This window comes from Alosa sapidissima, chromosome 20 (assembly GCF_018492685.1).
Source record: "Alosa sapidissima isolate fAloSap1 chromosome 20, fAloSap1.pri, whole genome shotgun sequence".
NCBI classification, from domain to species: domain Eukaryota; kingdom Metazoa; phylum Chordata; class Actinopteri; order Clupeiformes; family Clupeidae; genus Alosa; species Alosa sapidissima.
In genome coordinates, this window is record NC_055976.1 from 31,026,635 (window position 1) to 31,041,090 (window position 14,456).

Consider the following 14,456-nt stretch of genomic DNA (forward strand, 5'->3'; position numbering starts at 1 on the left):
TTTGCTACAGCGGTGCTCAGGGAGCAGTGAGGGGTTAGGTGCCTTGCTTCAGCCGTGGATGTGGGCATGGGAGAGCAGGGCTCAACCACTTCCCCCGCCCACATTTTTCCTACTGGTCTGGGATCGAACCGGCAACCCTTCAGTTACAAGCCCGAAGCCCTGACCAGTAGCCCACGGCTGACCCCCAAGAGGGTGTTGGCAGATGCAGTAGTGATTTCCAGTTATTCCAGAGGTTTCCTCTGCATTGTAGCTAGAATGCTATTCTCTTGCTGTAAATCACTTTGGATAAAAGCATCTGCTAAATGGATGAATGTAAAGGTTACATTTCATGCTATGCTGAATGACTATTGAAAGATATTTGTAATACTTTTGTAATAATTACTCATGTTTGATATTTTTCTGTATTGTGCTAACAATATTTTATGTCATGTGAGATGATTATTCAACACTTGATTATTCAAATACTTTTTATATTAAATAATATTTTATTGTTGTGAGATCTAATTCATGTAATTAATCAAATTATTGTTTAAATTGGTTAGAAGATTTTTTCAATTGAATTCAATTTAAAATAATTTGTTTAACCTTCAAACTTCAAAATTGGTTTTCATGGAGTAAGTATTTCAGAGTGAAGAGAATGGATTATTTACACTGAATGAATAAAAATAAGTCATATTTGTAAATTGGGCCAATTAAAACAAACTGTTTTTGTCCCAACAGAATACATTTAAACTGAATGTCAAATGTTGAGTCAAGTTTGCATAGATTTTTGATCGATTACATCAATTTATTTACTTTGAACTAATGATTTACTTTTTACAATGTGTGTGTGTGTGTTTGTGTGCTTGGGTCTGAGTGTTTGTGTGTGTATTTGCATGTGTGTGTGTGTGTTTGTGTCTGTATTTGCATGTGTGTGTGTGTTTGTGTGCTTGGGTCTGAGTGTTTGTGTCTGTATTTGCATGTGTGTGTGTGTTTGTGTGCTTGGGTCTGAGTGTTTGTGTCTGTATTTGCATGTGCGTGTGTTTGTGTGCTTGGGTCTGAGTGTTTGTGTCTGTCTTGGGAGCTCAGGAGATGGACTCCCAGGTGAATAGCATCTGCAGGAGGGCGAATTATCCTCTGCTTTCAGACTGGCAGCTCTTGTCTGTAAACACCACCTTAAGAGGCAGACACTGTTAAACACACACACACACACATTTTCTCAGGGCTGAATGGATAGTATTTATAGTAGTGTGTGTGTCGTATATGAGTGTGCTTGCAACCAGTTCATAGTCAAATAACATGAATTTAGAACTATGAATTACCTCCGTTTGTCCTGCTGTGTGGTTTCCAGTCCAGAGTTAAATCCAACAAGTGCAGATGGCATCCGGCTGTCCACATCAAATGTACCGACTGTGGTGACACTATTTTTTCATGGCACCTCTTTATATATATATATATATACAGTACATAACTTTCAGGGGTTAAAGTTATCCGTCGCTCCGACAGATATCCGTCAACTTATTTACATAGAGGACATGCAGATCCCCAAGGGGAAAATGTGTCTTGTACAAAAAAATAATGAGAAACAAATAGTTCACATCAACACATGCTGAATTAGAATCAAACATTCTTTAGAACACAGCTGATCAACCGTCTGCTTTTTACTTTTGAATGAAGTTCCAGTCCTTGCGTAGTGATATGAAAGACGTATCAGAAGCACAAAACCCATTGCCATTGACAGCGGTAATTATATGTTTGCAGCGGTAATTACATGAATATATTTTACCGTAGAACTTTGGGAAATCCCATTCAAGCCAATGGAGCGTTCTACTTGTCCTGTGAAGAGCCGTGTAATAAGAGGTATTAACACATATACATGTAGTATTAACACATAAACATGTAGTATTAACACATAGACATGTAGTATTAACACACAGACATGTAGTAGTAAAACATTCAGTAGACAATAGTCATAAAGACACATGCTGTACAATAGAGACAACAATATACATATAGGGACATATCGACATATTGGGCCCTATCATGACATTCTAAAGTGCATCGTCACTCGTCAAAAGTCTATTCAAATTTAGTAGGATGTCCAGTTCACATTGGGAGGGGTTTCGTTATCAAAAGTGGAGCGCAAGGTGTTCCTAGGTTTTTTAATCAGTCATATGGGTGTGTTTGGGGCGTAACATCATTTAAACCAATGACAATGACATCTGTCATTCCCTTTAACGGCGCAACGCGTGATATGTCAAATAAATGCATCGGTATTTTGGCATTCAACGGCGCATTTGAAGGAGGCTGCTTGCGAGACCGTATGGAATAGTCATTCTTAAACCATGCTTTACTAAAACCTCAGATGTCATTCTCATTGGTTTAAAATGATGTTACGCCCCAAACACACCCATATGACTGATTAAAAAACCTAGGAACACCTTGCGCTCCACTTTTGATAACGAAACCCCTCCCAATGTGAACTGGACATCCTACTAAATTTGAATAGACTTTTGACGAGTGACGATGCACTTTAGAATGTCATGATAGGGCCCTAAGGCTTGTTGCAGTGGTTTGAAACCGGCACAATGGAGGGAACAGCTGCGTGGGGTAGTGACAGATTAAATATGTCCAAACCTCTGCTGCACTGCACAGGCACTGAGTATGCGTCTGGGATACCATCAGCCTTATGTGCATTAGTCCTGCTCAGTGCCGCACACACATCGGTGGTGAGAGTGTGAGGGGCTGGTGATCTGCAGAGCAGACCACTGTCTTTATGGCCACCTCTTTCTTGTCCCTATCAAAGCGCCCATCCAAGGCTGTACTAATCTGTCCACATTCACATCATTGCTCAAAACTGCTTTTGATGTGGGATTACATTATCAATCCATTTCTCACTCTCCAGTCTGTTACTGCCACACTTTCTGATGATCATTTCTAAAGTGTGTAAAGTGTTTTTGAGTGTCTTGAAAAGCACTCTATAGATAAACTAAACAAATATAATGATTGATAAAGAAAGTGTGACAGTGCAGTTGCCTTGTGTGCAAATTATAAGCAAATTGCACAAATTTGTTGGAAAATGAACCCTGCGACAGTATTCCGTGAACATGATCAACTGCGCTCCGTGTTAAAATAGGCTGGATTTCTCCTTTAATTAATTAAGTTGATCTTATTAGTTATGGTTTGTATATTATGGTATTTGTTTATTTTCATTATTGATCATTGACATTGACTATTGTTTACAGTGTTGATAAGACTACATTCACTAAATAGTGAAATAGTGAATGTAGTCTTATCAACACTGTTCATTTTTAACTATTGTTTTTATTTGTAAGTGGCTTTGGATAAAAGCGTCTGCTAAATCATATAACCACAACCATAAAGTGTGTGTGTGAGTGTGTGTTTCATTGCAGGACTGGCCAACACTCAGATACAGTATACCAGCTGTTTGGGAGTCAATGAGGGCTAAAATGTGTGTGTGTGTGTGTGTGTGTGTGTGTGTGTGTGTGTGTGTGTGCTTTGAGCATCTGCTGTTGCTCCTCTGGCTCTATCTGACCATATACAGCAGGTTAGGATACACACACACACTCACACACACACTCACTCACACACACACACACAGACTCACACACACACACACACACACACAGACTCACACATACACACAGACACACACTCACTCACACACACACACACTCACACACACACTCACTCACACACACACACACACACACACAGACTCACACACACACACAGACTCACACACACACACACAGACTCACACATACACACAGACACACACTCACTCTCACACACACAGACACTCACTCACTCACACACACAGACTCACACACACACACACACACACACTCACTCACTCACTCACACACACACACAGACACACACACACACTCACTCACTTACACACACACACACACACAGACTCACACACACACACACACACAGACTCACACTCTCACACTCACACTCTCACACACACACACACACACACTCACTCACACACACACACAGAGACTCACACTCACACACACACACAGACTCACACACACACACTCACACTCACTCACTCACACACACACACACACACACACTCACTCACTCACACACACACACACACACCCACTCACTCACACACACACACACACACACACACACACACACACATCTATGGCAGGGCCGCATGCCTTCAGTCTGTTCCCTATTCTGCCACTTGCCAATCTGAGCCTCTGTTCCTGCTCCAGACCTCACTGGCAGGCAGAGCCTGTGTGTGTGTGTGTGTGTGTGTGTGTGTGTTTGTTTTTATGTGTAGTTGGTGTAGTTGACAGGCACTGGCAGATGCATTATTTCTGTGTGTGTGTGTGTTTGTGTGTGTTAGACAGGCCATAGCAGAGTTATTGTGTGTGTATTTTTGTATATTTAGAGAGGCCGTGAGGATTTGAGTTTGTGTGTGTGTGTGTGTGTGTACAGAGAGTGCATGAGTGTGGGCATTTTAGTGTGTGTGAGTGTGTGTGTTTGTGAGTGTGCGTGTGTGTGTGAGTGAGTGAGTGAGCGTGTGTGAGTGTGTGTGTGAGTGTGTATGTGTGTGTGAGTGTGATTGTGTGTGTGTGTGTGTGTGTGTGTGAGTGTGTATGTGTGTGTGATTGTGTGTGTGTGAGTGGCCTCACAGTAGAATAAGGCAGCAGAGCATGACAGGCTAACCATATAAATATGTAGAGCTCTCCTCTGCTCAGCCTGGTGTAGATGTCCACTGCCATGTGTGTGCATGTGTGTGTGAACGTATGTGTGTGAGTGTGACTCAGAGTGCTAACAGGTGACTGCAGCAGGTGGATGAAACACAGTGAGGCCGTAAAATTGGAAATGTGCTGAGAAGCACACCCTGCACACACACACACATCCTGCACACACACACGCTCTGCACAAACACACACACCCTGCACACACACGCACACATTTATACATCCCTGCACACACACACAACCCCTTTATACACACACACACCTGGTTCTTAAGCATCTCTTGGCGCAGCAGGTCTCTCTTTCTCTCTCTCTCAGACACACTTACACATACACACAGTATGCTAAAAAAACACTGGTTTCCTCTTGTGGCACCATATAGCTTTCATCTGCTCTAAAGGTGTACTGGTAATCCCAAACAGCTGGTTTAAAGGTGTACTGGTAATCCCAAACAGCTGGTTTAAAGGTGTACTGGTAATCCCAAACAGCTGGTTTAAAGGTGCACTAGTAATCCCGAACATCTGCTTTAAAGCTGCACTGGTAATCCCAAACAGCTGGTTTAAGGGCAGACTCATAAACTCAGCAAATATTTCAATACAATTACAATTTAAATAGGTTGTATTCAGAATACAGTTAAACTGATACATTTTAAATCATTATAACATGTAGGCCAAGGCTTATCAAACTCAAATCCCAATATTGTTTTAGCCATGTAGCTTATGTATCTATCCAGTGGCCCCTCTCTCTTTCCCTCTCTGTGTATAGTGATAGTCTAAATGACAAACCTCTCAGGGAATGTAGAATGTAACATGTTTTGTGGTAGGTCAATATAGGCCAGTGGTGTTAATGGCCTACATATATCCAACCATCCTCACAGTAACATAGGCCTATATATATATATCCAACCATCCTCACAGTAACATAGGCCTGTATATATATATCCAACCATCCTCACAGTAACATAGGCCTGTATATATCCAACCATCCTCACAGTAACATAGGCCTGTATATATCCAACCATCCTCACAGTAACATAGGCCTGTATATATCCAACCATCCTCACAGTAACATAGGCCTGTATATATATATCCAACCATCCTCACAGTAACATAGGCCTGTATATATATATCCAACCATCCTCACAGTAACATAGGCCTGTATATATCCAACCATCCTCACAGTAACATAGGCCTATATATATCCAACCATCCTCACAGTAACATAGGCCTGTATATATATATATCCAACCATCCTCACAGTAACATAGGCCTGTATATATATATATCCAACCATCCTCACAGTAACATAGGCCTGTATATATATATCCAACCATCCTCACAGTAACATAGGCCTGTATATATATATCCAACCATCCTCACAGTAACATAGGCCTGTATATATCCAACCATCCTCACAGTAACATAGGCCTATATATATCCAACCATCCTCACAGTAACATAGGCCTGTATATATATATATATCCAACCATCCTCACAGTAACATAGGCCTGTATATATATATATCCAACCATCCTCACAGTAACATAGGCCTGTATATATCCAACCATCCTCACAGTAACATAGGCCTATATATATCCAACCATCCTCACAGTAACATAGGCCTGTATATATCCAGCCATCTACATTAGCTGTGGCTCTCACAACTTCACCCTCACATAACTGTTTCATCCACTGCTAATACAGTTTTTCTCGATCGTTTTGATACCTGTGTCAACTCTGACATCACGTTCTCAAAACAGTTAACACCCGTGTCTGAACAAAAGCACTCTGGACAAAATGACACATTTTGCTTGCAAAAGGCTGTTACTCTCTCAAAACACTTAAAACATGCAGCAAAAGCAAATCTTGCCTTCAAACACTACAACTTGTTGCCAATTCAAAAACACTCTTTAATCAATCATTACACACTTGACAACAAAATGCCAAATCTAGTTCTCAAAATGAGCATTTTTGCTGTCTGTTCTTTCTCATTTTTCTGGTCAGAAAAAACTGTGAAAAGACCAAATGTGCTGAATAAAAAAATAATTTATTCATTCCTCCCAAGATGTAACTGTCATTGTAAGACATACAGCAAACACCTACTGTAGTAAGATACTGTAAATTTCATTGAACTACAACTTTCATCGAAATAGACCTACAGTAAACACCTTTTGTACTGTTTTCTCCACCAAATAGGCAATACAGTACTTTGTCTAAATGTGCATTAGATCCATACTTGTAAATAGCAACACAGAACAGACATCTCTTATGTATAATTAATGATTGCTGATTGAAGAATTGTGCAAAGGAGTTTCACACAGGTGTATCAGAGATTCAGACTTATGCAAGGAATCTATACCACCTGTGAAAAGATGTTTTCCTTTTGTTTAGCATGGGAAAACCAATAGAGCTTGGGGCTTTTGAATGACACCTGTGTTAACTGTTTTGCAAAAGGGTGTGAGAAATGTGTGAACCCAATGAAAATGTGTGAACACATTCGCAAGAGATGACTTCTGCTGTGTAAAGAAAGTAGTCATGAAGACCAAGTGGGTTCTAGTTTACTTAAGCAGGTAAAAGCAATCGAGAAAAACTGTAAAATGTAATACAATGCTGATGTAATTCAAAGTATTCAAAATACCTTCCTACCTTATTCAACTTGAGTAATCAAAATACATTTTAGGGCATGTATTCTGTAATCTTCCCAACATTGTGTGTGTGTGTGTGCCCCAGCCCCCCCAGCAGGTGTGTGTCGCGTCACATTCTGCTATTCAGTTTTACCAACATCCTCAGGGGGTGGAACTAATCTATTTCTGTCGCACTGTTTCATTGCAAAACAGCAAAAAATGATTTCTCTTCAATAATCCCGTCTTGGCAAGCGCACATGGACAAATCGGTACAATGTAAAATGCAAGGAAGTAATCAGCGGCGGCCTACTTTCTCTTTATGCAGCCGCTGCACTCACACACACACACGCACACACACACACACACAAACGCACACACACACACACACACGCAGCCCTTGCAGTCTTTAGAGCGGAGCTTGTGAATGTGGCAGACTGTCGTCATTACGGGGCGCGCTGCTCAGATCCCATTATGTTGGAGGTAATTGGGGGAAGACAATGTGCGCTTTCTCTGCCTTTTCACACACGCGCGCGCGCGCGCGCACACACACACACACACCTCATTTTTCTGCCTTTTCATACACACACACCTCTTTCTAGGCCTTTTGCCTCTTTCATTTCTTCAGTCTGAGATGTCAGCTAAAAGTACACACGCACACACACACACCCACATGCATGCACACACGCACAAATGCATGCACACACACACACACTCACTCTTACTGAAAGAGAAAGAGATGCCAGTGTGTCATCTGATGAAACACACACACACACACACAAAGAAACACACACACCCACAGACACACACACACGTTTGATATCTCTCATGTTAATGTACTGTTTTAAATGCCACTCATCCCACCTCCACAAACAGAGGCCCGGTGCATGTGTGTCCTGCTGCTTGATAGCCATCCCCAGTCAAGTGTGAGATTAGCATAGCACTGCTCTGTTGTAGCATTATCGACCGCGGAGACAGATCACACACACAGGGGTGGACTGGCCATCTGGCATACCGGGCGTTTCCCACACTGTAAAAAACAGAACTTGAGAATTGTAAACTGAAATCAGGATGCAATGTTGAATGAACAAATATACCTAGGAAAAGTTCATATCACTTCTAAACATGGGTTTAATTATTTTTCTTCATCTGATGTTCAAGAGAAATGGGAAAGTAAGTTGTGTTGAATTGCGTTCTTCAGTTTTCGTTGACACAGTTGACATTCCGTACTTTCTGTCAATGCGCATGCGCAAATCTTCTCCCTCTCTTGCCGAATCGAAGGATGGAAATGGCTGCTGAATTTCAGTGCTGCTACAAATTTTGGCTGTTGGTTAAGCGTAAAGGTAAGAGACACCACTACTTTTGCACTTTGTCCACTGATGTGACCTTATATTGGATAGTTTGAACAGAAACTATTGCTATGTAAAGTTGTAGTTAGAGAATAAATTAGATTTTCCTAACCGGAGCTTTGCGTCAAATGCTCCATGCTTGCTAACATCTGCCATTAGATATTAGCCAAGCTTGCAGTCTTTGCTTCCCGTTTAGCTCACTACCAAATTAAAATATAAGCATTTTAGTAATTTCGGTGTGAAAAGTCTTCTTAGAATGAACTAATTGACATTGGTAACAACGTGTGTACGTTTGGTTTACCTTAACGACATTGCTAAATAAATCTTAGTATAACGTTAGTGACCTTAAAGTGGCGGGAGGCATGACGTTACGTTAACGCTAACATCAGCTAACTAATGATAGCATTGTATTTCAGAATTTTCTAGAAACATAGCGATGTTATTCGGTATATGAAGTGTTTACTTCGTGTAGGCCTACTAAAAGTATTCGAGATGTTAAATTAATGTATTTCTTGAGAGGTTGCGATTTCTATAGCAACATTTAACATTAGGAAGGTTTGCAAAAAGTTGTGTCAGTAATGTTAGCATGACTTTAGCAAGTCAAACATCTAATCTCCAGCAAGGAAAGTTATTTATCAGTACTTTCACTGTAAGTGTGTTATGATCATATAGAGGACTATTTTGCAGCAGTCCCAGAAAGACGGGGCTAAACTTTACAAAAGATGCTTACATTCTAATTTTATTATTCCATTGCATAGTAAGCAGGACATACACAGACTTACAGTAAGAGGTTTTTTTTTTTTTTTCAAAGATGTATTTGTTTATGCAGGAAATCCCTGCAGATTTTGTCTAGCTTCTAAAGACGAAATACAGACAGCGGATGCCAGCTCTTTCCCATTAAACAGCATAATGTCATCCTAGCAGAACTGAGAGACAATGATCAACTTGGCTGTAAGCTGGGTGTGAAAAAAGAGTGTGTCCTTGGTAAACACCTGTCCTCTTTCCATCCAGTAACAGGGTTTCCACCGGATCTATTGCATGACCTCCTGGAGGGAGTTGTACCTTACGAGTTGGCTGTTGGCTGCTTGAAGAAACTCATTAGAAAGAGGTATTTTACACTCAGCGTTCTTAATAATTGTATCAGGTCCTTCCCTTACTTGGACACAGATGAATTGAACCGGCCCAAGGTCATCGCTCAGTCTAACTTTGCAAAGAAAACTGTAGGTGGGAACGGACATGACAACTGGGCATTGCTTCGTCTTTTGCCTTTAATGATTGGCCATTATGTCCCAGAACAGGAGCCATCCTGGGAAAATTCTTGACACACAGACAGCTAATTAAGGAAACATTCCCTGACTTCAAATTCAAACCAAAGCACCATTATATTGAACACTACGCTTACTTGATTCAGTGCTTTGGCCCATTGATCGAGCTATGGACAATGAGATTTGAGGCCAAACATAGTTACTTCAAAGGAATTGTACATGATGTGCACAATTTTAAGAATATTCTCCTCACCTTGGCAAGTAAACACCAGCTCATGATGGCCCATTACCTTGAAGCCCCAAGTCTCTTTCCTCCCACTATATCTGTACAAAAGGTTAAAAAAAGGTTAAACATGTCAAAACATGCACCCTTGATGTGCAACAAAAGACTGCAGTGCTGCAAAAGTACCCTCAGAGAGGAATTGTGAGCCTCACACCAGATGTACATCTGAATGGTACTCACTATAGTGAGGGTATGGTTTTGTCCTCTGTAGAACAGAGTGGGTTTCCAGAGTTTTTCAGAATCCTCAGTATACTAGTGAACGGTAACACATTGTCTTTCATTTGTAGAAAGCTGTCATCATGGTATATTGAACACTACAGATGTTATGAGGTTTCTGATACGAGCACAACTCAAATTCTTGAACCAGAGGACCTTAATGATCACTACCCTTTTATATCGTACGATGTTCAGAGAAAGGCTATGATTTCTCTGAAGAGGTTTCTTCTGCAATGATTTCTCTATCAATGCATTAATAAATAGTTGATGGAAGAGGCAAGATCAGACCTAGAGATGTACATAGTTATTGTGATTTGTTTATATTTTTGAGGTAAAGTAATTGCAGAGCATTGGCTTCAGCTAATTTGTGTCTGTCCTTTGTTGTCACAGAGTATGCTGTTTCGCGTGTTGCTGGGTCCTGATAATGCCAGAAGAATCAATGTCACTGAAGCCTTCAACTCGGTCAGCGACTTGAAAAAGATTCTGCAAGACTTTAAGATTCAATTTGTGGATCCAGACTTTGGCAATCAGCTGTGTAATTTGACTGACATATCCGAACTTCCACCAGATAGAGCTATATTGAAAATAATCACCAAAGTATCTGAAGAGTCAGATAATGTTTCCATGTCATCCCTTGACACTGCCAGTATAGCTTCCTCTTCCAGTTCAGCAGCTTCTGCGTCATCTAGCTTAAATGTTAGTGCCATTACCTCTTAGACAAAATAGAGCAGCGGCCTTCTCCTTTCCCAATACCTACATTTTCATACGATGTGGAATTGAGGCTTGCCAAAGGGAATGAGATGTTCAGAGAACATGGAGCACTGCTTGATGTTCCCAAAGATATGAAAATGGACATTTTGAATGCTCTATGTCGTTCCATGTTTTCTTATAAAACTTACCCATCAAAGAAAGAGTTATAAGTCGTGGATGCTGGGTTAGTCAACAAGCATCCCTGTCTGAAGGATCCATCCATGGGAACATGCTACATACTTGGACCACAAGTTTGTACTTCAAAGTAGGAAATTACTGCCATAAACTAGGAGCAGCAGGTTGCAGTGAAGTCCATGTTAACCAGAAAAGAACTGGAGAAGATTCCAGGAATCGCTTGAAGAAGGCAAGAAGATGTGAAGTGAACTTCATTCCTGACATTCCAACTGGGCAAACTGATGTAATCCAGTGGCTGACATTATGAGACAGTGGCCGGCATTGTTTTTGGAAGAGCAAGTAAGTGCATAGAAATGATTTAAACTCTTTCTGAAGCATGTTATTTTTGTATGACTTAATGCACCTAAATTATATGATCCAATAGGTTCACAAAGAGTTTTTCAGAATCACTGGAGTCAATCTCAAGGAGACGTTCTTCTCTTCACTCGATGAATATACACCAAAGATCATCCAACTGTACAGGTCACGTAGTGGAGCTTTTGGAGAGGACTTGAAGACTCTACTGAACAAAATGGATGCCCAGGTAAACTTCTATCATATATTTCTTTTTATGTTTATTGGCAGGCAGCATTGAAAACGCTTTTATCCAAAGCAAAACATCTTTCTAACATCATTTACACACTTTAAATTATTAATTATAAAACACATACAATACAAAGGATATTTGTTTACTGCTTTGCTCTATCTTGCAGATGACCAATGTCATGTTGCATAGGAAAACAGCAGCTTTGCAAGGCCTACCATTGTTTGAGGGAGAGCACAGATTCCTTCTTCAAATCTTGCTTGGTATGTAAACCCAGTCATAATTGAATTGTTATCCAACCCATTTAGGGGTGTGATGATAACCATGTCACAGATCAGCAGCAGACCTCAGATAAATATAAATGGAATTAATATGACATAGAACTACACTTCTTCCAGTGTAATAATCAAGGAACTCTTTGGCTTGAACTACTTGCAGTACTTCATCATTTTGTCAGAATGAGAGCATAGTTTCATGTCATATAGGTTGAGAAAATCCCCATTACCACACATAATGTTCCGTTGTCTCTGTACACCTTGTAACAGAAGAGTGAAGTCTTAAATAGGAAAAATACCAAAATTCTATGGATACTTCTAAGCAATAAGCTAAGCTTGCTAGTGGCAACCAAATGAACGCAGGCAACGAAATGTCTTTGCCTTGCAGGATACGGATGTGGATGGGGTCAACACTCGTGGAGTTCAGATTGGGATTTTAACGGTTGCTGAGGACGACACTGCTACCACTGACACAGATGCCAATGTAAGGTGTTTTGCTTTGATTATTGAGGAGCAGATTGTTCTTGATGACCTCCCTGACCTTCCCACTGCTATGGATCTCCTTTTTGGATTGATTTATTCTTTGAACATGAAGTATCCAAAGGAACTGAAATACATGTTCGAAACTATTCAAAAAGTTTTCATGCGCCTTGATACCAATCTTTCTGCAAAGGTGCAATCTTTCAGAAACAAAATGCTGAGGTGATGGACTGTGCAAATAAGTGACATTTTACTCCTTTTCTGACATTTTCTTTTTGGCTTGAGTGTAGTGGGAGTGTATGCACACTCAGTAAGGGCACTGTTGGTTCTTTTAGGTCATAATGTTCAAATGTAAAGGTTCTGCCCACTTCATTGTAAACACACCCTGCTGACTGAACGTGGGATCTTGCTTGTTCTCCTAGTAGTTATTAACACCCCCCAAGACTCCCGACAGTGAACATTTTTGACGTCCCATGCACCACCATGGACATTCAAAGGCTTCTGAATAAAGCCCAATTACACTGAGTACGGATGGAGCAGGAGTCAGGCTCCTTCACACACATAAACAGACCAAAGGGGACTGTGACTGCCATACCTTGGCATTGTATGCCATCACCACAGCACATGGTGTGTTCAGAGAAAGTGTTTGAAATGTACTTGACTAATTTAGGCAGTGTACCTGGCACTTTGCCAATGCAAACATTTTTATACTGCAAAGGGTGGTAATGTATAGTCCTTCTTGATCAGACTATTCAAAAGGTGATCCTCAGGAAGAAAATAATGAATATTGCTGTTTACATTAACATAGTAATGTGCAGCACTTAAACAGTTATGTTAGAGGTAACTTTATTTAGGTATCTTTTTACTTTTTTTTTAGGGTCCTTTGTAATGCTTGTGTGTGCACAGTCAAAATGGAAGCTTTTTGTTAAAGTCAGTTTTCAATTGTAAAGGTTCTGTAAGGAAGTCAAGCTTGATAGGTAGTTAACCAGGTAAACTTGCTCAGCATTTTCATTATTATGGTATGCATTCTTATTTGAGCCTGCCCGACTCTCTCTTTATTTTATATTTTCAACTGCTTCAGTATAATGAAGCATATGTACAATCTTGAAGTACTTTATTTTTCACCACAATGTTAAGTCCCATAAGACGATATATGGCATGTTTGATATATTGGTAGCAGGGCATACATTGTTACCTAGCCTCGCACTGCCTTTCTAAGATACACATTTGTGTGTGTTGGAAAAGTGGTCAGTTTATTGGATGTCTTTGGCTGGTTCTTAGAACTTAAGATTCTTTTAATTACTGTTGGCACAAAAGACAGTGTTTTAAAAGAAGTTTCAAATAAAAAGTTGTCTTCTTTAGTTAAGAATTCATTGTTTCTTCTGTCTGTCTTGTAACCGAGTGATAAGATATAGGCCTATATACAATAGACTTGCCTTTTATTTCTTGACGTAGTTCGATAAACTTAAAGAGCATAGTTTTAACTAAAGATTAAAGGAAGCTGTACATACTTAGAAATGTAACGCAACCGGCTGCGAAGGATTTGTAAGTTTTCTTAACTTAAGTTACCATCTAGTTGTGCTAACCTGCTTTTCAAAGTTGAGGTGATAGTTTACCTGACTTATTTTTTCAATTTCAGCTTAGTTACACATATACTTTATTTGCCCTTGCAAAGCAAAGGTGAAGAAACTTAAAACACTGCTTTGTATGAACTCTGAAAACCTGGTCAGCACAACTACACAGGCCTAAAGTTGAGTAAACTTGAAA

At 40.2% G+C, this 14,456-nt stretch overlaps 1 long non-coding RNA gene across 3 annotated transcripts; it reads left to right on the forward strand.

Annotated features, from left to right (window-relative positions):
• The first annotated feature begins 8,419 nt into the window (after positions 1 to 8,419).
• On the forward strand, positions 8,420 to 14,030 carry LOC121693970. 3 transcript variants are annotated; one of them, XR_006025629.1, is made up of 6 exons: positions 8,420 to 8,696; positions 9,714 to 9,810; positions 10,857 to 11,690; positions 11,776 to 11,934; positions 12,104 to 12,197; positions 12,598 to 14,030. It is a non-coding gene; the product is annotated as an uncharacterized LOC121693970 (long non-coding RNA). The 3 variants fall into 3 exon arrangements; XR_006025628.1 differs by having other exon boundaries at positions 10,857 to 11,934; XR_006025630.1 differs by lacking the exon at positions 9,714 to 9,810 and having other exon boundaries at positions 10,857 to 11,934.
• Positions 14,031 to 14,456: the final 426 nt, after the last annotated feature.